General features: G+C 39.1%; 1 pseudogene; it reads right to left on the reverse strand.

Annotated features, from left to right (window-relative positions):
• Positions 1–1,738: 1,738 nt before the first annotated feature.
• LOC116543172 lies at positions 1,739–8,115 on the reverse strand (annotated as a pseudogene).
• Between the last annotated feature and the right edge of the window lie 15,189 nt (positions 8,116–23,304).

Genomic DNA, 23,304 nt, shown 5'->3' on the forward strand with positions numbered 1-23,304 from the left:
ATGTTCATAGCCATCGACAGTATGCCAGATGGTTGCATTGTGACTAGAGTGACAAAAACAAAAATGAACAAAAATATTTCTCGAATGAGCCTGACATTGTGAATTATGAGTTCCACACTCATAATTCAACACTCAAAAACATAATACTGAAAGACATAATACTCGAAGACAAACTAGCTGTGATGGTGACAGACAGTGGTGCTGATGACCAAGTTTTGGTCAATCTCTCATAGATGAGAGGCTGATTAAAATGGGGAAATGTTAAAAACATTTAATTGGAAGGTCATTAGAATGAAACCACTCCAGTCCCTTGGGTTCCTATATAAGCAATAAGAACCCCAACATATACAGTAAAATGAAATTTAATTTTAAACAATGAGAAACTGCTAACTAGTCTGAAGACATTCCATAAGATCATATCCAAATAAGGCAAATGCCTAGCTGTAGCCAATCAAATAATTTATTTTGCTTCTGCATTTAGCTTATAAAAGCCTACTGCTCATGCTGCAAAGTGGGGCTTTTCAAGCCTCTTCTGATTCTGAGGGCTGCCTGATTCATGAATTATTCTTTGTTCGAAAAAACCCCTGTTAAATTTAATTTGTCTGAAGGTTTTTTTAGCAGTCATACCTACAGAGCAAGTTCAGAAAAATAAAGAAACAGTGTGGGATTTAGAAAGGTTAAAGACGAGATAGGACTTTAATTGGGCCTCCAAGGATGATTTAAATAAGATTGATTTAGTGAGGAAAAAAAAGGGAGGCATTTCAGAAACACAGCATGACTGTTGTGTTTATGTGAGAGGGTAGGGAAAACTGATCCGAGTGCAAATAGACCTTACTGGAATAGTAAGGAAATTCTGGATAAAAAAATGAAAACAGTATTAGAGGCAGACTATGAGAACACTCAGAAACAGATAGATGAGTCTCTTCTTAATGTAATAGCGAATAGGGGTCATATAGGTACTTAAGCAAGGGAGAGACACAACAATGAATGCACAAGTATTAATATTTACAATGGTGAAGAAACTGATCATGAAAATGTTATTTAGGAAGTTAGCAATGAGGCCTGGAACAGTAGGTTAGATAACAATTACTGATTTTTTGACAGATTGGATATAGAAGCTCTATTATTTCAGCAAAGAGAAATGCCAAAATAATATCAGAGTTTCTATAATTAGTGACACAACGGGAATGTATTGGATGGTAGGGAATGGAGCCAGTCTGGTTTGGGTTGGTGGTAGTAACAAATTTCACTTTGATGTGTTGAATTCAGGGAGATGATTTTGGGAGATGGCACGTCTCTGAATGAAGATGATCAGTAGACAGCTGGAAGTACCATCCTGAATTTCAGGTAAAAGCTTAACGTTTAATTTAAAGAAGCCAAAAGTCAGTTGATATTTTTATATAACAAAAATTTGTTGAGTCTTTACTAAATGTAAATGGCTGGACTAGGTGTTCTGTCAATACAAAGAAGGTACATTTTTTTGCATTCACTACCGCCAGCACTTTATTGGCTATTTAGTAAATGCCTCTTGGCTGAAGATTTTTCCATCTTTTCCCCACAGGGACTCAAGCTGGCAGCATTTGCCATCCTACGGGTTCCAAGGGTCAGGGTGGATGGGGAAGAAAGGGTTGTTTTGCCTCGACTATCCAGCCTCCTCTACTTGGCAAGGAGCCTTGCTGTTGCATGGTGATATGGGCCATCCATGCTGGGGCAGAGCTGGCAGCTCCAGGGCCTGGGTCTAAGGTACCATCTTCCACCATTTGAAGGCAAAGGACACCTGGCAGACGGTGGCACAGGCACAGATGTCTCCGACGTCTGCCAGGTAGCAGTCGAAGTCACTGATGAAGGTGCATTTGAAGCCCAGGGGCTCCAGCAAGCAGCACATCTTTTCTTCCAGGCAGCAGGTGCCCTTGATTTGGAGCCCAAAAGTCTTGGGGAGTTCCAGGTTCTTGCCCATCACAATCATCCGCAGCAGGTTAGGGAAGTATGGTCTTGTGAAGAGCCTCTTGGGCTGCTGATCAGAGCGGATGTTAGTCAGCTTCTCCAAGTAGAACAGCTGGGGAATCTCAATGATATCCTGCTCCACTAGGTCCAGCTCTGTCTTCAGGATGGTTCAGGTGAATGCACATCTCCACGTATTCATTCTGCTTCCTCAGGCTTTCATCAGTCAGAAGTTGGTTGATGGTTTTGGTTTCCCTTCTGTTAGACAGGAGCTGATCTGCTCTAACTCTACTAAACAGAAGAGCATCACAATAGCCTTCCTTTTGTTTCTCTTGGTGGAGTTTGTAGCAGGTGCCAGGGCTGGCCAGGAGCAGCTGGAAGCCCTTTTTGTCCTCACTCTTCTCATCTGTGGGGATAAAAACACATGAACTCATCCATGTGGCCAGTCATTAGCCAATCTGAGTAGAGCTCCACTGGCACTTGGACCTGCTGGGCATAGAGGAAGTCTCAGAGGGTCTTACTCATGGCCCGGCCCTCCACGCTGGGGTAAAAGCTGCTGCCAATGAGGACTCTGCCCGGGGCGTACTCTTTCCCTTGGACCTTGACAGGTGGGGACGCTATCAGGTTCCTGATGGACTCCATGCTGGCCACTTTATGGTCCTCAGTGTCGTGGATCATGTAGCCAATACCAGGGCTCAGTGAGTATTTCATGGGGAACTCATCAAGACTGGGGGCTGGAGACATGTCAAGGATCAAGGATGTTGTCTTGTGGGGAGCCTGGGTGTAGCAGAAGGCCATCTCATCCTGGAGCCACCTGCCCAGGTGGCTGGGGTCCTGGTAAACAGAGGCCACCTGGCTGTTGCTCTTCTCACTCAGCTCAGTCACTGTGTCCACAAAACCAAGCACCAGTTCTGTATTTCTCTTTCTGTCACCTTTTTTCTCTTTTTTGTCTTCCCTTGCACTGAGGTCCTGGAGGCCTTGATGAGGCCCAGCCAAGAGGCATTCTCACAGCTGGGTTTAGAGCCTTTGGGCCCCTTACTCAGTATCCTGGGAACCCTGGGCCAGGAGGTTACAGTGGTTATCATCATTGCTGAAGAGATCCTCTCCCCTGCCCCTGGGTTCCTGCTTTCCCTCCTCAAGCAGGCACTCAGGCTTTAGAGAAATATAAGGGGCCTCTTCCCTGCTGGGTTTATCACACTGCTCTTGGGCCTCAAACCCTTTCAAACTTTTATTCTTTTTTTTAACCAAAAAGTTCTTCTTACAAATTTTGGGCAAACATAAAAAAAAAAAAATCCTGCCTTTCAGCATTTCCCTTCAGTTGTGGGGAGTTCACAAGGAAACACATTACTATGATACAAAGCAGCCGATGGCTTGTGTTTCTTAATATTTTCTAACTAAAATGTGAGATTTACACTAAGGACAGCATGAAAAAGTGTTTTGAAATATTATGGGACAGCAAAATTTGTATTCAAGGGCTGACATGGCAACTGAGTTTGACATTTCCTGGAGAAATGTGCACTCGAGACTCTCTGAGCTTAGGCATTTTTAGGTAGCCTGTGACTTGCTCCAACAGCTTTTCAGGTTTGTTATTATCTTTCCCAACATGGCCTCATGCACGTGTGCAAGCATCTTGGATAAATATAGCTTTCATTTCTGATACTTGTAATTTTTAGAATTAAATACTCTATGTCATTATCTGTTTAATTATTGGAACAGCCCACACAAAGCAAGACTCAAAATGATAAGCATCCAAGTTTAGATTACACAGACAACCTTTTATTCATCTCTTCATTTGGCAGATATTCATTAAGCACCTACTTCCTTCCAGACACTATATTAGGCCCTAGAAATAGATAGTCCTTGGCCCGTACAGAGCTTCCAATCTGAAGGGCAAACACATTAACAAATTAATTACAATACAGTATTATAACTTGTTATTTTAGGGTAGGGAGCCAAGGGAATATGTATCAGGAGGAATCTAATCTGGTGTGCAAAGAAAACTTCATTGAATAGGTAAGTGACCTTTAAGCTGCAACTTGAAAGACAAGAGGTATTGGCTGAGCTGTAAGGAGACAGAGAGTATTCCAGGCAAATAAACTAAAACATGTGTCTGCAAGCCTGGACGTGAGAGGGGAACTGGCTGATTAGAGGAAATGGAAAAAGTTCTGTGTATTTGGATCATGGTATTGGCAGAGAGAGTGGACCAGCTGAGACCACAGGTTATTGAGCCAGGTTTACAACGTCGGCCTGTTGGATGCAATGCTTCTCTCAACATCACTCAGCAACGCCTGTTGAAACTTGTAAAGAATCCAGGATCAACTGCCATTTTCACATGTCCCCAAAGCCAGAAATAAATGGCTTTCTCATTTCATGATGGCAGTATAGTTTGACTGCAAAGGTCTGTAGGTTTGAATAGCAAGAATGAGTGTTTGAATATTGCTAATCCTGGAAATTAGGACTTTCCATAAGCAGCTCTGCTTTGGGATTTAGAGAAGTGAATTCCTGTGGGTTATAAGGGAATTCAGAGGAGATATGTCTGGTGGTTTCTCAAGTTGATCATTTGAAACAACTTGCTGTCAGTATTCTCTGTATAAATTACTATTTTAAGTTGGAAGTTCTAGTTTATATTATCGCTCTGTGAAAATTACTTACATTTTTAGAAGTAGCTTTTTTGAGAACTGAGATTATATATCAGAGAATCATATTCAGTCATTCTGACATCTTTAATCTAAATAGAGGGTTTAATTTGTAATGTTAATCTGATACTTTTCATAAGCTATACCTTGAAAGCCTAAGTATATTAGTCCATTCTCATACTGCTATAAAGAACTACCTGAGACTGGGTAATTTATGAAGAAAAGAGGTTTAACTGACTCACAGTTCCACAGGCTTAACAGGAGGCATGGTTAGGAGGCCTCAGGAAACTTACAATTATGGCATAAGGTGAAGGGGAAGAAATCACCTTATTAGCATGGTAGCAGGAGAGAGGGAGAGACAGAGAGCAAAGGGGGAAGTATTACACACTTTTAAACCATTAGATCTCATGAGAACTCACTCATTATCATGAAAATAGCAAGGGGAAATCTGCTTCCATGATCCAATCACCTCCCACCAGGCCTCTTCTCCAATTCAACATGAAATTTGGGTGGGGACACAAATCCAAATCGTATCAATAGGTAAGAAGTGCTATACCATATGGCACTATTCTATGCATTATCATCTAAAAATAATCAACACATAATTAGTAATGAAGATCTGTGCACATTTTTTTTTTTCTGAGACAGAATCTCCCTCTGCCACTCAGGCTGGAGTGCAGGGGCAGAGTCTCAGCTCACTGCAACCTCGCCTTCCCAGGGTCAAGCGATTCTCCTGCCTCAGCCTCCCTTGGGAAAGGGCTAAATGACAGGAAAACTGATAAGGAAAGATTAACCATGACATTATATGGATCTGAGGGGCCCTCACAGATGAACAAAGCAAATAAATCTTGGTGCATTATAGTAGTACAAGTAGCTGGGATTACAGGGGCCACCACCACACAGGCTAATGTTTGTATTTTTAGTAAAGATGGGGTTTTACCATGTTGGCCAGGCTGGTCTCAACCTCCTGACCTCAAGTGATCTACCCACTTCGGCCTCCCAGAGTGCTGGGATTACAGGTGTGAGCCACCGCACCCGGCTGATCTATGCATTTTTAAGAGCAGTATTTACATTCAAGTTTGAATCTTCATTTTACCCTTATAGTAAGTGAATAGATCTAACACTGTAAGTTCTCAAGGCAACTGTAGGGAAGACAAGGAAAGTTCAGATATTAATCATATTGTGAAACTAGACGTAGCAGGAAAAGAATTGAAATAAAACTCACTGAACCAAAAATAATCCATATTGGAAAATAAAGATTTGCCTAGTCAGGTGTGAGACTGAAGTGATATTTGTATTTTCTGAGCTGTATCCTGACCTAAAATGGAAAGTAGTACTGAACAAAATACTATGTATTTCCCTTCTGGATCAGTAAGTTGAGAATTAAAAGAATATGCCTCATATATTAGAAGCACTTCTCCAAAAATTCTTATATAATTTGAGTTCCAAGTTAAGCTGAAGCGATTATTCATATTGGCATAGTTACATAATATGAGGATGAAATACAGGCAATGATTTATACCCTAAGGGTATGTATGATATAAAATAACCTGAGGTTATTCAAATAATAAAACATATGATAAATGATTATGCAAAGATTTCCATCACCAATCAGTTCTAGGAATTTTATCTTTAAAAATTCTTTTGTTTGCTAGAAATGATCTAATTAAAAGTTTGGTTTATGATAGAAACATCATAAACTATAAATGTAGAAGAGCTTGAGAAAATTAGGACTTGCCATAAGTAGATTTCCTTTGAAATTCTTGATATTTATGGTGCTAAAGGAATAATGCACCAAGATTTATTTGCTTTGTTCATCTGTGAGGGTCCCTCAGATCCATAGAATGTCATGGCTAATCTTTCTTTATTCCTCTTCCTGTCATTTGGCTCTTTCCCAAATGCCTGAATTGTTTCCCCAGATATGTTTCCCAATCGAACCCTCTGTGTCAAACTGCGCAGCTCCCACCCTGGTCTCCATCAAGCCCACCCTGGAAGACAGCCACCACCCTCTGTTTCCTGCCCACAGCTGCCACCAGCCTGCCCCATGCAATTATGTTCTACAAACAACTTCTGGGGTTTCTTTTTCTCAGTTTTTATAATGCCATTTCCTGGCTCAACTTCCACTATTATTCTCATTCTCTCTCTCTCTCTCTCTCTCTCTCTCTCTCTTCCTCTCCTCCCTCTCCCATCCCCTTCCCCCTCTCCATCAACAATTGGTTCTCCAACATGGAGGGACTCCTCATGACCTTTTGTGTATTTATTAAGTGAATACACCTTTTGTGTATTCAACAGGCAAATATTTATCAATATATTGACAGATTATATTTGTCTTTTGGAAAGACCACTCTGGCCACAGTGTGAAAATTGTCTTGGGGTGGATGTGGAAGAGACCCTGTGGGATTGTCTGTAGAGCTAGTGAGCTCTGACAGGAGAAAATGATGACTTGAAACAGAGTTCAGGTAGCAGAGATGAGTGAAATAAATGATTTTGCAGCCTGTTGAAGGGGTCTGTCTCCCATTCCAACCTGAACAGGACTTCCTAGGCTTTCAGTAATTGTCTCCTAAAACTTTGACCTCCAAGTTCCCCTTAGAAAATGTCTCTAAGATATATTATCTTAGAGATATATGACCAACTACTCTAGCTGTATAACTTGGGGAAAGGACTTAAACTCTCCATGCCTCAGTGTCTTTATTTGTAAAGTGAGCCTTCTAATATGACTTGCTACGTAGGATTGTTTAAAGGTTGAAGTGAGAGATGCTTTAATGTGTTAAGCACAGTGCTTGGCCCACAGTCAAAGCACACAATAAATGTTAGGTACTGAACTACTGCTCCCGCCCTTCCTACAACTGAGTCTTTCTAAAGCCACAGTTCTGAACACTGCTTTTTATGCCTTCAGCTATATTTACTATATGTTACCTCATATTTAGAAAACAGAATTAAGTAGTTTTGGAGCAGGAAGTTCAGGCTCAAACAATTTATCAGTGCTAGATCCCGAACCAGCATCCTGCGCCCTGACTTCCCAGTTTATGGATGTTTTTCTGTTTATGTTTGCTGTATTTCTTCAACGAAAATTTAAGCAAATTAAGGGCTCAGCCCCTCCTCTGATGATTTCCCATTGCTCAGAAGGAAGTTTTGTACCTAAACACACACTGGTAATGCAGAAAGGAAATCTGGTGCTTTAGATTACAAATTAGATTAAATGGATTTATGGGCTAAACCATTTTCAATTCCTGCTTGCCATATAACGAGAGAAATTAAAGCACATTCAATGACTAATCTAATACTTTATCTAACGGCCATCTTCCCAGGAATTCAGTCTTTTTGAAATAATGCTCTAACATTCAGTATTCAACTATTCCTTGGGCAGTTCTGAAAGCGGCAATAATATAGTTAGGGTACCACTGAGTGTATGAATATGAGCACTTCCAAATGGGTTCTTCCTATTTACTGAGACTCCATGAGAGAATCAGGTTCATTTGCCTCCTTCGTTCTTACGGTCCCCTGTGAGACCTTCTTCATTCTTACCGTCCCCTGTCATCACAACACAGGGCCCTGCATCTTACTGCACAAGTGGAGAGGCCATCTTCTAACATGCTTAATGCTGCAGATTCCCTTGACACGTCAGTGTCATCGTTTCAGGATCCCATTGGGATTTTGTTCCTTCTGGGACTCTTTCTTTTTTCAGTTTTACATAATGTGTTCTCTTCTGTGCCATTTTCCTCATTCCATAAAAGTCAGCATCCCTCCACATATGAAGGAAACAAAATCAGTATCTCAAAAACATACCTGCACTCTCATGTTTACTGAAGCATTATGCACAACAGACAAGACATGGAAACAACGGAAATGTCTAACGTCAGATTAATGGATAAAGAAAATGTGACACACACCCATACTCCCACAACACACACACAATGGAATATAATTCAGCCCCAAAAAAGAAGCAAATCCTTTCATTTGTAACTACGTGGGTGGAACTCAGGGGCATTAAGCTAAGTCAAATTAGTCAGAGAGAGTAAGGCAAATACTGTATGATTTCATGTCCATGTGGCATTCAAAAAGTTGAACTATTGAAACTGAAAGTAAAATGATGTTTTCCCTGGGAAGGGAGGTGGAGAAAATGGGAGATGTTTTTTAAAGGGTACAAACTCGGTTATGTGATGAATAAGTTATATGGATCTAATGTCCAGTATGTGACCATGGTTAATAATGTTGTATTGTCTACTTGAAATTTACTAAGACAGTAGATCTTAAATGATTTTGTCACACACACACAAAAAGGTAACTATGGGAGGTGGTGGATGTGTTAACTAACTTGAGTGTGACAATCATTTTACCATATATATGTATATCCAATCATCATGTTGTACACTTTAAATTTATATAATTCTATTTTCAATTATATCTCAAAAAAGAAAAAATATAAACTTAAAAATTTTTTTTGAATTAAAAAAAATAAGCATCTCTCCTTAATGGCCTAATTGGAATCTCAGAATGTTTACTTTCCCACTGATCCCCATCAGGTAGGCGAACTTCACTGGCTCAGTTGCTTAGGATCCAGCAATATTGGGTTCATGGTTTCTGAGACTCTCAGTAAGAAAATAAATATATTCACAGTATCTGCTTGGAACCCTTGTAGATCACAGTCCACTATTTGATTTTAAAAAGTATTATCCATATATCTGTTCTTATACCACTGACCCATCTATCTTTCTTATTCTCACAAACTCAATTTTAAATTTTTTTCTAGCCTATTTTTAACAATTTCCCCTGATAAAACTTGGTTGTTAAAAACATTCCTGCAATATCCCCAAAATTATAATACCAACGAAAACAAGAAAGTACAATTGCTGTCATCTTATTATTATAATAGCTAAGTTATGGAATACCGAATACCTCAGAATTTTCTTAGAATCATGGTATTTTAGAATAGGAAATGTCCTTAGAGAAGTTGACAGTTACAATACAGTGTGGAGTAACTAGAATGCTTTATGAATGGCTCATTCCAACTCAGTAAGGAAATTTTATTTCATTTGTCAGAAAAGCTGTCAATGCCTTGGAAATGGCCAAGAGAGATCACCAAGTGTCCATCAGATTAATATTGCGATTGTCTGGCTGACTCTGTAGGGTTTAGCTGATTCTATGGGGTGTGCACCTTGGATTGCTTTTGACAAGGCCATTTTATAAAATCTGTAGTGATATGTTATTACCCTTGTAGAAAACTGATAAGAATACAAATATTTCTTATCTATGGCAAAGCAAATGGCTTCTGTTCACAGTGATTTAATTTCTTCAGTAGAGAATATGAGTATCTGTAAGCCAATTTCTCATTTGAATCAGTCTCAGTATCTTAAGGGTTTTCTCATTAATTAAAGAATTAAATAGAATCTTTGACAAATGTTTAGTTTGTATTTGTATGGAAATTATGATTTTGCAATTTTGTAAATTATGCTTTAACACAACTTTGTTCTGAAAATGTTTAAAATCTATTAACTGATTTTCTGTCTTTAGTAAATAGTATACTTTAATATAGTAAACATTATTATATTTTAAGGAATTTGTAATATTTCAGAGTTTTTATGACAGGCACCAATTTATGGCTATGTAACTATCTGGGAGATGTGGTAGCAAAATGACTAAGCAGTTGGGTTTAGAACCAGAGTGCTCAGTAAAAATCCCAGCTCTCCCCTTTAACAGCTGTGAGCTATTTGGCTAGTTAAACACTTTTTGTTTCAATTTTTTCATCTTTAACATGACTTTGATGTGAGAATCAAATGAATATATATGTGTAAAGCACTTGTAACAATTGCCTAGTTTTACTGTGTTTTGCATTGTCATTCTCAAAAGAATCACAAATGAGTTTAACTTCTGAATGCTCAATCTTCCCATGGGGAGAGAGGAAACCTTTCAAGTATGGAGAAATTATTTTGCCTGTCCAGACATGGGTGAACAAGCCTGTCTCACGTGAGGGTTCACGGAGTAGCTGGTCCTTAGAGTTTTCCCTCTGAGCTGGATTCCAACTTGGTCTCTGTGACAGTTTTGCATTGTCACCTTGGCTAGTCTGAACTGCAATTTCAGTAATTATCCTTCTTGGATATTTTCAGTTAGGATGGCTAAAAAAAAGACTCTTGCAAAGTTTTTGGAAGGCAGACAGGAGGCAGGAGACATTTTGAAGTTGACCCATCTGTTACTAGTCCACTGACTCATCTTGCTGGTGTGGGGCAGCAGCTGGGCCTACAGATGCTCTACCTGCCCCTGAATCTTTCCTCAGTTTTTCTTGATGGTTGTGTATTTAGCTCTATTACAAAGGTCCCAGCTTCTGCAAGATACCCTCATTACCAAGAATGGGTTCCAGTCCATTCTTGTGTGATTCCAGCCTATTAGTGAGCTTTTCTTCCTGCCTGTCTTCCCTGGGAACTTCATGCTCCAGCATCAGATATACAGCCCTCCAAGACTGCTTAACCAGTCCCCATGATTGTATGAACAAATCCCCCCTTAATAAATGCCATTATAAATATACACATATCTCCTCCTGATTCTACTTCTCTTGTTAAACCTGACTGATGCAGAATTTGGTAACAGAAGTGAGGAAGCCAGGAAGAGTGTATTCAGCTGTTTATGCATTTACTCGATACAAATGGACCATACTCCACATATACAAGTTAAATATCACTTGTCAGAAATGCTTGGGACAAGAAGTGTTTCGAATCTGGTGGCTTTTCAGATTTTGAAATATTTTCACAAGCATAATGAAATATCTTGGGGATGGGACCCAAGGTTAAACACAAAATTTACTAATGTTTTATATATACCTTATATGCATAGTCTAAGGTAATTTCATACAGTAGTTTTACCAATTTTGTGCATAAAGCAAAGTCTGTATTGTGTAACTAGGTGTGGAATTTTCCACTTTAGTGTTATGTGGGTGCTCAAAAAGTCTCTAAGTTTGAAGCATTTTGGATTTCAGATTTTTAGATTAGGAATGCTCAACCTATAATTGTATCATCTGCCTTTATCATCTAAAAAGTATCATAAACATTTTGTTCTATGTGAATACTTCACCTATTTTTAATTGTTAGATAGTCCCTTGTAATTTATGAACCATAGTTTATTTAATAAAGTACCTAATATGAGCATTCAGATTGCTTCTAATGACAATCCCACAATAAAAATTTCTATACATAGGTATTTGCATACTTTTGTGATTATCCTCTTATGATAAATTCCAGAAGAGGAATTGCTTTAGTCAAGTGATATGCTCAATTAAGTCTTTTATTTATTTGATCAGAATAGTTGTTATGATTTCCTTCCCTACCAGCTGTGTATGAAAGGACTCAATTCTTCAGAACTTCCTTGATATTTTAAATCAAGTCATCCTCCATTGAATTTCAGTGGTTCTGTGAATTGAACTGGATTTACTGTTGCTTTTAGAGATCTCCAAATGCTGTCTATTAAGCCAATTGGCTGCTTTCTCCTTCAGGTGACATCTCCATAGCCAGCTTTTAAACTCTTAGGGTCAATGACTGAAGCCTGAGCCTTTTCAGTTCCAGTTCCCCTGCCCACCTCCAAGAACCTCCACCAGGGCCATCCTCCACCCTATAAGACTATGCCTAAAGTGAGCAAATAGGCCAGTGCTAGCTGAAGAAGTTTTCTGAAAGCAGCTTGCTTGTGGGTAGTGCTGATGTGCTTTCATTCACCACTGTTTGCAAAGTACTAAAGTAATTGGAGATCTTTAGCAGGAAATTCTTGCTGACTGAGAGAGGATGAAGTGCTGAAATCCTTTTAACTCCCACAGCACTTACTCAGAACCATCTGAATGCATTTAAAGTATCTTTAAAGGATGCTAAGAGGAGTTTGAAAGTTATCACCAGAGCCTACCCAGATGGCAATGCTCACATAAATGTTTATTTTTCATCCCGTTTAAAAGAGGGTATCACAATGCAGGTTTAGAGGTGATGAGGAGCCTCCGAATGACATAATCCATTTTAACTATAAGCCATAAATATCCATTAAAATCTCATCCCACCCATACTCTCTTTTTCTTTTCAAATGTAAAGGAATACAACCCTCCTTTTTTCAAAAAATAAAAAAACTATGAAAGCTACTTCCTTCAAGTATAGCAGTTGAAATGGCTTTGGCCCATAATCCGTGGCCTTTTCTGTTCAATCTTTCTTCTCTGCTTTTGGTTCAGGAGAATAAACTACATCTTCTTTCTATAGATATTCACATATAAGAGAAGGTATACAATAGTGGTGTTTCAGTGAGTAAAGTGTTAAGGAAGTGCTGGTTAACCCATGAGCACATTTAAGTGATGAGCCACCAGTATCAATGCAATAGGTTTAAAAGGTTTTATATCTGTCTTTTAGATCAGAAAGAATACTAGAACTGGTGGACTAGAAGATGAAAAAGTAACTGAAATAATGGATATATGACAAAGACGTAGTAGCATTCAAATAACTCTATTTCAGGAATGTGAAACAGAAGGAATTTTTGCAAGTAAGATTTATTTAAAACTCTTGAGAAGTGTCCCACTTCTGAGTGGCTTCTTGAATGTGAGGTTGCTGTCTAATTAGCAAGATAAATTTCAGGGCATATAGCTGCATGGATGCGTTTGTATGCTGGTGGCCATTTAGGTGAAAGTGTCCCTTCCTATTAACAAGCAAAGCTCCTCTGTCATTTGGAGTCATCTGAAACATTTTTTGGTTTCTCTGAAAATGTTCTGGTCTCTATTATGCATATGATTCAGAAATGAAATGCTTTTTCCCCTAAGAGCTTTCCTATTGAGCAGTTTCTTTACAAGTTCCAGTCTGCCAACAATATCAACTATTTTTAAGAGTGAAAAAATTGAGTCCCTAGAAATAAAGGTAGTCCTTCATTGTTAGTAATACGGGGCCAGGCAGTCAGTATTCAGGTCTGGATGCAAAGCACTTTCTTGGTAATATTGTCCTGGTGTCCTGGCTGTTTATAGCCAATGATCATTTGAATTTCTCAGGAGTCCGTAACATTTTTTAAAAAGGTTTGAGGAGAGGCGTAGAGCAAGATGGCCAAATAGAAGGCTCCACCAATGATCCCCCTACCAAGATACCATTTTTTTTTTTTTTTTCAGATAGAGTCTCCCTCTATTGTCCAGGATAGAGTGCAATGGTGTGATCTCGGCTCACTGCAACCTCTGCCTCCCAGGTTCAAGAAATTCTCCTGCCTTAGCCTCCCAAGTAGCTGGGATTATAGGCACCCACCATCATGCCTGGCTAATTTTTGTAATTTTGCAGAGACGGGGTTTCACCATGTTGGCCAGACTGATCTTAAACTCCTGACCTCAGGTGATCTGCCCATCTCGACCTCCCAAAGTGCTGGGATTACAGGCAGGAGTCACCACACCTGGCCCAAGGACACCAGTTTAACAACTGTCTATTAATACAGTTAAAAAGCACCTTCATATGAACCAAAAATAGGGTAAGCACTCACAATTGTTGATTTTAACTTCATGTCACTGAAAGAGGCACTGAAGAAGCCAGGAAGGACCATCATTAATCAACAACACTGCTCCTCCCATTTTCCTCTGTAGTGGCTGCACAGCATGCAGAAAGATCCTGTGTGCTTGAGGGAGGGCACAGCAATTGTGAGACATTGCATTGAACTTAGTGCTGCTCTATCATAGCAGAAGCAAAACTGGACTGAATTCTGCTGACGCCTGTCCATGAAGGGAGTATGTAAATCAGACCCAGCCAGAGGGTTATCACATATCCCAGTAGTCAGAACCTGAGTTCCAGTGAGCCTCACCCCCATGGCTAAAGTACTCTGCGGTCCTAAATAAACTTGAAAGGCAGTCTAGGTCACAAACACTGCAACTCCTAGGTGAGTCCTAGGGCTGAACTGGGCTCAGAGCCAGTGGACTTAGGGGGCTCATGACCTACTAAGACACCCTCCGGGGTGCCTATGGGAGTGCTTGTACCATCCTTCCCCCAACCTTAGGCTGCACAGCTTATGGTTCCAAAGGAGACCCCTTCCTTCTGCTTGAGAAGAGGAGAGGGAAGAGTGAAGAGAACTTTTTCTTGAATCTTGGATACCAGCTCAGCCACAGTACAATAGGGTACCAGTCAGAGTTGTAAGGTCTCCTTTTCAGACCCTAGCTTCTGGACAGCATTTCTAGAAACACTCTGGGTAGAAGGGAACCTGCTTCCTTGAAGGAAAGGGCCTAGTCCTGGCAAGGTCCATTACCTGCTGATTAGAGAGCCCTTGGGCCCTGAAAAACCAGTAGCAACACCCAAGTAGTAGGCTGTAGGCCTTCAGTGAGATCCTGAGGCATCATGGTGGCTTTAGGTGTGACCCAGCACATTCCCAGTTGTGGTGGCTATGGGGAGAGACTCTTTCTACTTGAAAAAAGTGAAGGTAAAATTGAAGGGGACTTTGTCTTGTGCCTTAGGTAATAGCTCAGCCACATGGGAGTAGAGTACCAAGTGGGTTCTTGGGTCTGTGGTTCCAGGCCTTGGTTTTAAGACAGCATTTCTGTACCTGCCCTGGGTTAGAGGTGAGCCCACTGCTCTGAAGTGTGTCCTAGACCTGGAAGGACTCATCACAAGCTGACTAAAGAGACCTTGCGCCTTACGTGTACATTGATGGTAGCCTGGCAGTACTCCCCATGGGCTTGTGGTGATGGTAGCCAAGGGGAGAGGGGCTCTTTGCCTGTGGAAAGGGGAGGTAATAGTGGGAAGGACTGCATCTCATGATTTGAGTGCCATCTCAGCCTCAGTACAATAAAACACCAGGTAGGTGTCTAAGAGTTTTTAACTCCAGTCCCTGGCTCCCAGACGGCACTTCTAGAACCACCTGGGACCTAGAGAAACTTACTGTCCTGAAGGGAAGAACACAACCCTGGCTGGCTTCACCATCTGCTGACTGTAGACCCCTGCCTAGGGCCTTGAGTGAACATCGGTGGTGGCCAGGTGGTAGTTGCAGTGGGCACTGGGCAAGCCCCAGTGTTGTGCTGGCTTTAGGTCTGACCCAGCACATTGCCAGTGGTAGTGGTCAAAAGAGTGCTTGCATTACCACACACGTGGTTACAGGCAGTTCTGCACAAAGACAGAGACTCCATTCACTTGGGAGAAAGTAAGGGAAGAGAACAGGATCTCTGCCTGATAATCCAAAGATTCTTCTGCATATTTTTCAAAATCATCAATATGGTACCTCTACAAGACTCAAAAAATACAACATTGTTGGGCTTGGAGTGGCCCCTAATGCAGGTAGAGCTTTTATCAAAACACCCAAGTCCTTTTGAATACTTGGAAAGCCTTCCCCCAAAAAAGTAAGAATACAAAGAAGCCCAGACTGAAAAGACTACAATAAATACCCAATTCTTCAATGCCCAGACGTGACACACACAAATATCCACAAGCATCAAGACCATCCAGAAAAAAATGACCCCACCAAATGAACTAAATAAGTCACCAGAGACAAATCCTGGAGAAATAATAATGATATGTGACCTTTCAGACAGGGAATTCAGAACAACCGTTTTGAGAAAACTCAGTGAAATTCAAGATAACACAGAGAAGGAATTCAGAATACTGTCAGATAAATTTAACAAAGAGATTGAAATAATTTGAAATAACCAAGCAGGAATTCTGGAGTTAAAAATGCAAATGACATACTGAAGAATGCATCAGAGTCTTTTAATAGCAGAATTGATCAAGCAAAAGAAAGAATTAATGAGCTTGAAGACAAGCTATTTGAAAATACACAGAGGAGACAAAAGAAAAAAAGAACAGACAACAATGAAGCGCACCTACTGGATTTAGAAAATAGCCTCAAATGGGCAAATCTGAGTTATTGGCCTGAAAGAAGAGGTGGAGAAAGAGATGGGTAGAAAGCTTATTCAAAGAGATAGTAGCAAGAGCTTCCCAAACCTACAGAAAGACATCAACATTCAAGTACAAGAAGATTATGGAACACCAAGCAGATTTAACCCAAAGAAGATCAGCTCAAGACATTTAATGATCAAACTCACAAAGATTAAGAATAAAGAAAGGATCCTAAAGGCAGCAAGAGAAAAAGAAACAAACAACATACAGAGGAACTCTAATATGTCTGGTAGCGGATTTTTCAGTGAAAACCTTATAGGCCAGGATAGAGTGGCTTGACATATTTAAAGTGCTGAAGGAAAATACCTTAAAACATGAAGGAGAAATAAAGACTTTCCCAGATAACCAAAAGCTGAGGGATTTTTTTTTTTATCAATACTACATCTTTCCTACAAGAAATACTAAAGGGAGTTCTTTAGTCAGAAAGAAAAAAAAGTTAATCAGCAATAGTAAATCACCGGAAGGTAGAAAACTCACTGGTAACAGTAAGTACACAGAAAAACAAAGAATATTTTAACACTGTAGTTGTGGTTTGTTAACTACTCCTCAGTAGAAAGACTGAAAGTAGAAAGATGTACCAATCAAAAACAATAAATACAATGGCTTATTAAGACTTAAACAGTACAATAAGACATAAATAGAAACAACAAAAAGTTAAGCAGGAGCATGAAGTTAAGGTATAGAGTTTTTGTTAGTTTTCCTTTTGCTTGTTGTTTGTTTATGCAGACAGTGTTAAGTTGTTATCTGCTTTAAATAATAGGTTATATGATAGTATTTTCAAGCCTTACGGTAGCCTCAAATCAAAACACATACACAAAAGATAAAAAGAAATTAAGGCTGGGCATGATGGCTCACGCCTATACTCTCAGCACTTTGGGAGGCCGAGACAGGAGGATCGCCTGAGGTCAGGAGTTTGAGAACAGCCTGACCAATATGGTGAAACCCTGTCTCCACTAAAAATACAAAAAATTAGCTGAATGTGGTGTCAGTCACCTGTAATCCCAGCTACTCTGGAGGCTGAGGTAGGAGAATAGCTTGAACCTGGGAGGCCGAGGTTGCAGTAAGCTGAGATCATACCACTGTACTCCAGCTTGGTGACTCCAGAAAAAAAAAAAAGCAAGAAATTAAATTATACCACCATAGAAAACACCTTTACTAAAAGGAAGACAGGAAGGGAGGAAAGAAGAAAGAGCAGATCACAAAACAATCAGAAAACAAATAAGATGGCAAAACTAATTGGACTAAACTCTCCAATCAAAAGATACAGAGTGGCTGAGAAGATTAAAAAACAATTATCAATTGCCTATAAGAAACACACTTTACCTATAAAGACACGCAGACTGAAAATAAAGTGATGGAAACAGATAATCTGTGCCATTGGAAACCAAAAACATGCAGGAGTAGCTATACTTATATCAGACGAAATAGCTTTCAAGACAAAAGCTGTAAGAAAAGACAAAGAAGTCCTCTAATTATAAAGGAGTCCATTCAGGAAGAGGATATAGCAATTGTAAATATATATACACCCAATGCTGGATCACTCAGATTATATATATAGCAAATATTCTTAAAGCTAAAGAAAGAGGGAGAGAGACCCCAACAAAATAACCCCTGAAGATTTCAACACCCCACTTTTAGCATTGGACAGATCTTCCAGATTGAAAATCAACAAACACTGGACTTAATCTGCACTGTAGGCTAAATGGACCTAATCAATGTTTACAGAATAGTTCATCCAATTGCTGCAGAATACACATTCTTTCCTTCAGCACATAGATCATTCTCAAGGATAGATCCATATATTAGGTCACAAAACAAGTATTAAAACATTCAAAAAATGAAATAATAGCATTTTTTCTGACCACAGTGTAATAATACTTGAAATTAATAGCAAGAGGAGTTTTGGAAACTGTACAAACACGCGAAAATTAGACATGCTTGTAAATGAGCTGTAGGTCAGTGAAAAAGTTCAGAAGGAAATTGAGAAAAAAAAGGAAACAATTGATAGTGGAAATCCAACACAGTAAAACCTCTGAGATACGGTGAAAGCAGTAATAAGAGGGAAATTTATAGCTATAAGTACCTACACTAAAAAAGAAAAAAAAAATACTTCAAATAAACAACCTTACAGTGCACCTTAAGCAACCAGGAAAGCAAGAGTAAAACAAACGCAAAATTAGTAGAAGAAAAGAAATAATAAAAATCAGAGAATAAATAAATTTCAAATAAATATAACAATTTAAAAAATTAACAAAACAAAAATTTTGTGTTTTAAAAAGATAAAATTGACCAAACTATAGCTAGACAAATGAAGAAAAAAAAAAAAGAGAGAAGACCCAAATATATAAATTCAGAGATGAGAAAGGAGATATTACAACCAAAACCACAGACATTCAAAGGATTATTAGCAGCTGCTATGAGCAACTATATGCCAATACATTCGAAAATTTAGAAGAAATGGATAAATCCCTAGACACATACAACCTACCAATATTGAACCACAAAGAAACCCAAAATCTAAACAGGCCAATAACAAGTAAGGAGATTGAAGCCATAATAAAACATCTTCCAGGAAAGAAAAGCCCAGGACCTGATGGCTTCACTGCTGAAGTTTACCAAACATTTAAAAAGGTGCTAATACCAATTCTGATCAAAGTATTCCCAAAAATAGAGGAGGAGAGACTACTTCAAAACTCATTCTACAAGGCCAGTATTACCCTGATAACAAAACTAGACAAAGACACATCAAGGAAATAACAACGACAACAAACCATAGGCCAACCACTGATTAATGTTGATGCAAAAATCCTCAACAAAATATTAGCAAACTGATTTTAACAACACAGGAAGAAGATTATTCAACATGACCAAGTGAAATTTATCCCAGGGAATAAGAATGGTTCAACATATGCAAATCAACTGATGATGTATATCATATAAACAGAATGAAGGACAAAACCCATATGATCATTTCAATTGAGGCTGAAATAACTTTTGATAAACTTCATCATTTTTTCATAGTAAAAACCCTTAACAAACTGGGTATAGAAGGAACATACCTCAATATAATAAAAGCCATATTCAACAGACACATAGCTAGTATCATACTGAATGGGAAAAAACATAAAGTTTTTCCTCTAAGATCAAGAACACCATCTTCACCACTGTTATTCAACATAGTAATAAAGGACATCCAAATTGGAAGGAACAAAGTCAAATTAGCCTTTTTGGCAGATGATGTAATCTCATCCTTGGAAAAACCTAAAGATTCCACCAGAAAACATTTAGAACAGTTAATCAAATTCATTAAAGTTGCAGGATACCAAATCATCATACAAAAATCAGTAGCATTTTTATATGCCAACAGTGAACCATTTGATGAAAAAATCAAGAAAGTAATTCCATTTATAATAGCTACAAATAAAATGAAATACCTAGGAATTAAGGTAACCAAAAAAAGTGAAAGACCTCTACAAGGAAAACTATAAAACATTTATGTAAGAAATTGAGGAAGACACAAAAAATGGAAAGATGTTTCATGTTCATGGATATGGATTGGAAGAGTCAATATTTTAAAATGTTTATGTTATCAAAAGCAGTCTATAGATTTAATGCAATCTCTATCAAAATGCTAATGCATCCTTCACAGAAATATAAAAAACAATTCTAAAATGTATATGGGACCACAAAAGGCCCAGAATAGCCAAAGCTATATGCAAAAGGAACAAAACTGAAGGAGTCACATTACCTGACTTCAATTTACACTACAATGCTATAGTAACCAAAGTGACATGATACTAGCATAAAAACAGACACATACATCAGTGGAATAGAAAACACAGAGATAAATCTATACACCCACAGTGAACTCATTTTTGATAAAGGTGTCAAGAACATACTTGGAGAAAGGACAGTCTCTTCAATAAATGATGCTGGGAAAACTGGATATCACTATGCAGAAGAATGAAACTAGACCTCTACCTCTCACCATTTGTAAAACTCAAATCAAGATGAAAATCAAATCAAAGAATCTATGAAACTACTAAAATAAAACATTAAGGGAAACTCTCCAGGACATTGGTCTGGGCAAAGATTTCTTGAGTAATACCCCACAAGCACAGTCAACCCAAGCAAAAATGAACATTTGGGATCATATCAAGTTAAAAACCTTCTTCACAGCAGGGAAACAATCAACAAAGTGAAGAGACACTTAAGAATGGGGGTAAATATTTGCAAACTACCCATCTGACAAAGGATTAATAACCAGAATATATGAGGAGCTCAAACAACTCTACAGGAAAAAATCTAATAATCCAATCAAAAGCGGGCAAAAGATCTGAATAGACATTTCTCAAAAGAAGAAATATGAATGGCAAACAGGTATATAAAAAGGTGTTCAATGTCATTGATCATTAGAGAAATGAAATCAAAACTACAATGAGATATGTTCTCACCCACTTAAAATGGCTTTTATCCAAGAGTCAGGCAATAACAAATGCTGGCAAGGATGTGGAGAAAAGGGAACCCTCATACACTGTTGGTGGGAATATAAATTTGTACAAACACTATGAAGAACAATTTGGAGGTTCCTCAAAAAATTAAAAATAGAGCTACCCTATGATCCAGCAATCCCACTCATAGGTATATACTCAAAAGAAAGGAAATTAGTATATCAGAGAGATATCTGTACTCTGATGTCTATTGCAGCACTATTCGCAGTGGCCAAGACTTGGAAGCAGCCTAAGTGTCCATCAGCAGATGAGTAGATAAAGCAAATATGGTAATTATACACAAAGGAGTACTATTCATCCATAAAAAAGAAAGAGCTTGTCATTTGCAACAACACAGATGGAGCTGGAGGTCATTATATTAAGTAAAATAAATCAGACACAGATAAACAAACTTCACATGTTCTCACTTATTTGTGGGAGCTAAAATTTTAAATAATTGAACTAATGGAGATAGAGAGTAGAAAGATGGTTACCAGAGGCTGGGAAGGGTAGTGCAGAGTGGGGAGGAAGTGAAGATTGAAGATGGGTACAAAAAAATAGAAAAAGTGGGCCAGGTGTGGTGGCTTATGCCTGTAATTCCAGCACTTTGGGAGGCTAAGGTGGGTGGATCACCTGAGGTCAGGAGTTCAAGACCAGTCTGACCAACATGGTGAAACCCTGTCTCTACTAAAAATACAAAAACAAAAAACAAACAAACAAAATAGCTGGGTGTGGTTGCTCATGCCTGTAATCCTAGCTACTTGGGAGGCTGAGACAGGAAATTCACTTGAACCCAGGAGGTGGAGGTTGCAGCGAGCTGAGATCACACCATTGCACTCCAGCCGGGCAACAAGAGCAAAAATGTGTCTCAAAAAAAAAAAAAAAGAAAGAAAGAAAGAAAAATAGAAGGAATGAATAAGACCTAGTATTTGCTAGCACAACAGGATGACTGATATGCTTTGATTCTCTGTCCCCACCCAAATCTCATGTTGAAATGTGATCCCCAGTGCTAGAACTGGGACATGGTGGGAGGTGATTGGATCATGGGGGTACTTTCTCATGGTTTAACACCATCCCTTCTTAGTGCTGTTGTTGTGGTAGTGAGTTCTCATGAGATCTAATTATTTAAAAGTGTGTGAGGTACCTACCCCTCTCTCTTGCTTCTATTCCAACCATGTGATGTGTTTGCTCTGCCTTCACTTTCTGCCATGATTGTAAGTTTCCTGAGGACTCCCCAGAAGCTGAGCAAAGACCTGCAGAACCGTGAGCCAATCAAAGCTCTTTTCTTTAAATACTACTCAGTCATCTCAGATATTTCTTTATAGTAGTGCAAAGTGGACTAATACAGAAAATTGCCACCAGGAGTGGGGCATTGCTATAAAGATAACAGAAAATGTAGAAGTGACTTTGGAACTGTGTAACAGGCAGAGGTTGAAAGAATGTGGTGGGCTCAGAAGATAGAAAGATGAGGGAAAATTTGGAACTTCCTACAGAGAAAAGTCACAGGCACTCAATGCCAGCCCTTGAGAGCAACTGTGGGGCCTGTACCCTGGAAAGCCACAGAGGCAGAGTTTCTCAAGACTTTGAGAGCCACCCTCTTGCACCTGTATACCTTGAATGTGGGACACTGAGTTAAAAGGAGATTATTTTGCAGTTTCAAGAGTTAATAACTGCCCTGCTGGGTTTTGGACTTGCATAGGCCCTATAGCTCCTTTCTTATGGCCCATTTCTCCCTTTTGGAATGGCAATGTTTACCCAATGCCATATCCCAATTGTATTTTGAGAACAAGTAACTTGTTTTTCATTTAACAGGCTCGGAGGTGAAAGGGAATTGCCTTGTCTCAGATGACTTTGGACTTTTGTTTTAAGGCTAGAATAAGTTAAGACTTTGGGAGACTGTTGGGAAGGCATGACTGTATTTTGGAATAAAAGAAGGACATGAGATTGGAGCCAGGGGCAGAATGGGGTTTTATGTCCCCACTAAATCTCAAGTTGAATTCTAATACCCAGTGTTAGAGTGGGGTGTGGGGTGGTGGTGGAGGTGATTGCATCACAGTGGTGGAGTTCTCATGAATGGATTAGTACCATCCCCGTGGTGCTGTTCTCAAGATAGTGAGTGAGTTATCATGAGATCTAGTTGTTTAAAAGTATGCTTCTGCTTTGTCTTCCACCATGAGTAAAAGCTTCCTGAGGCCTTCTCAGAAGCAGATGCTGCCGTGCTTTCTGTATATCATGTGGAACAATAAAGCTCTTTATTGTTCCTGTGAACAATTAAATTATTCCAAAAGATATGCAGGAAGCTTCTGCTTTGCTTTCTACCATGAATAAAAGCTTCCTAAGGCCTCCTCTGAAGCAGACTCTAACATGTTTCCTGTATAT

The sequence above is a fragment of the Sapajus apella genome, unplaced genomic scaffold (genome assembly GCF_009761245.1).
Source record: "Sapajus apella isolate SASKATOON/1434 unplaced genomic scaffold, GSC_monkey_1.0 scaffold183, whole genome shotgun sequence".
NCBI classification, from domain to species: Eukaryota; Metazoa; Chordata; class Mammalia; order Primates; family Cebidae; genus Sapajus; species Sapajus apella.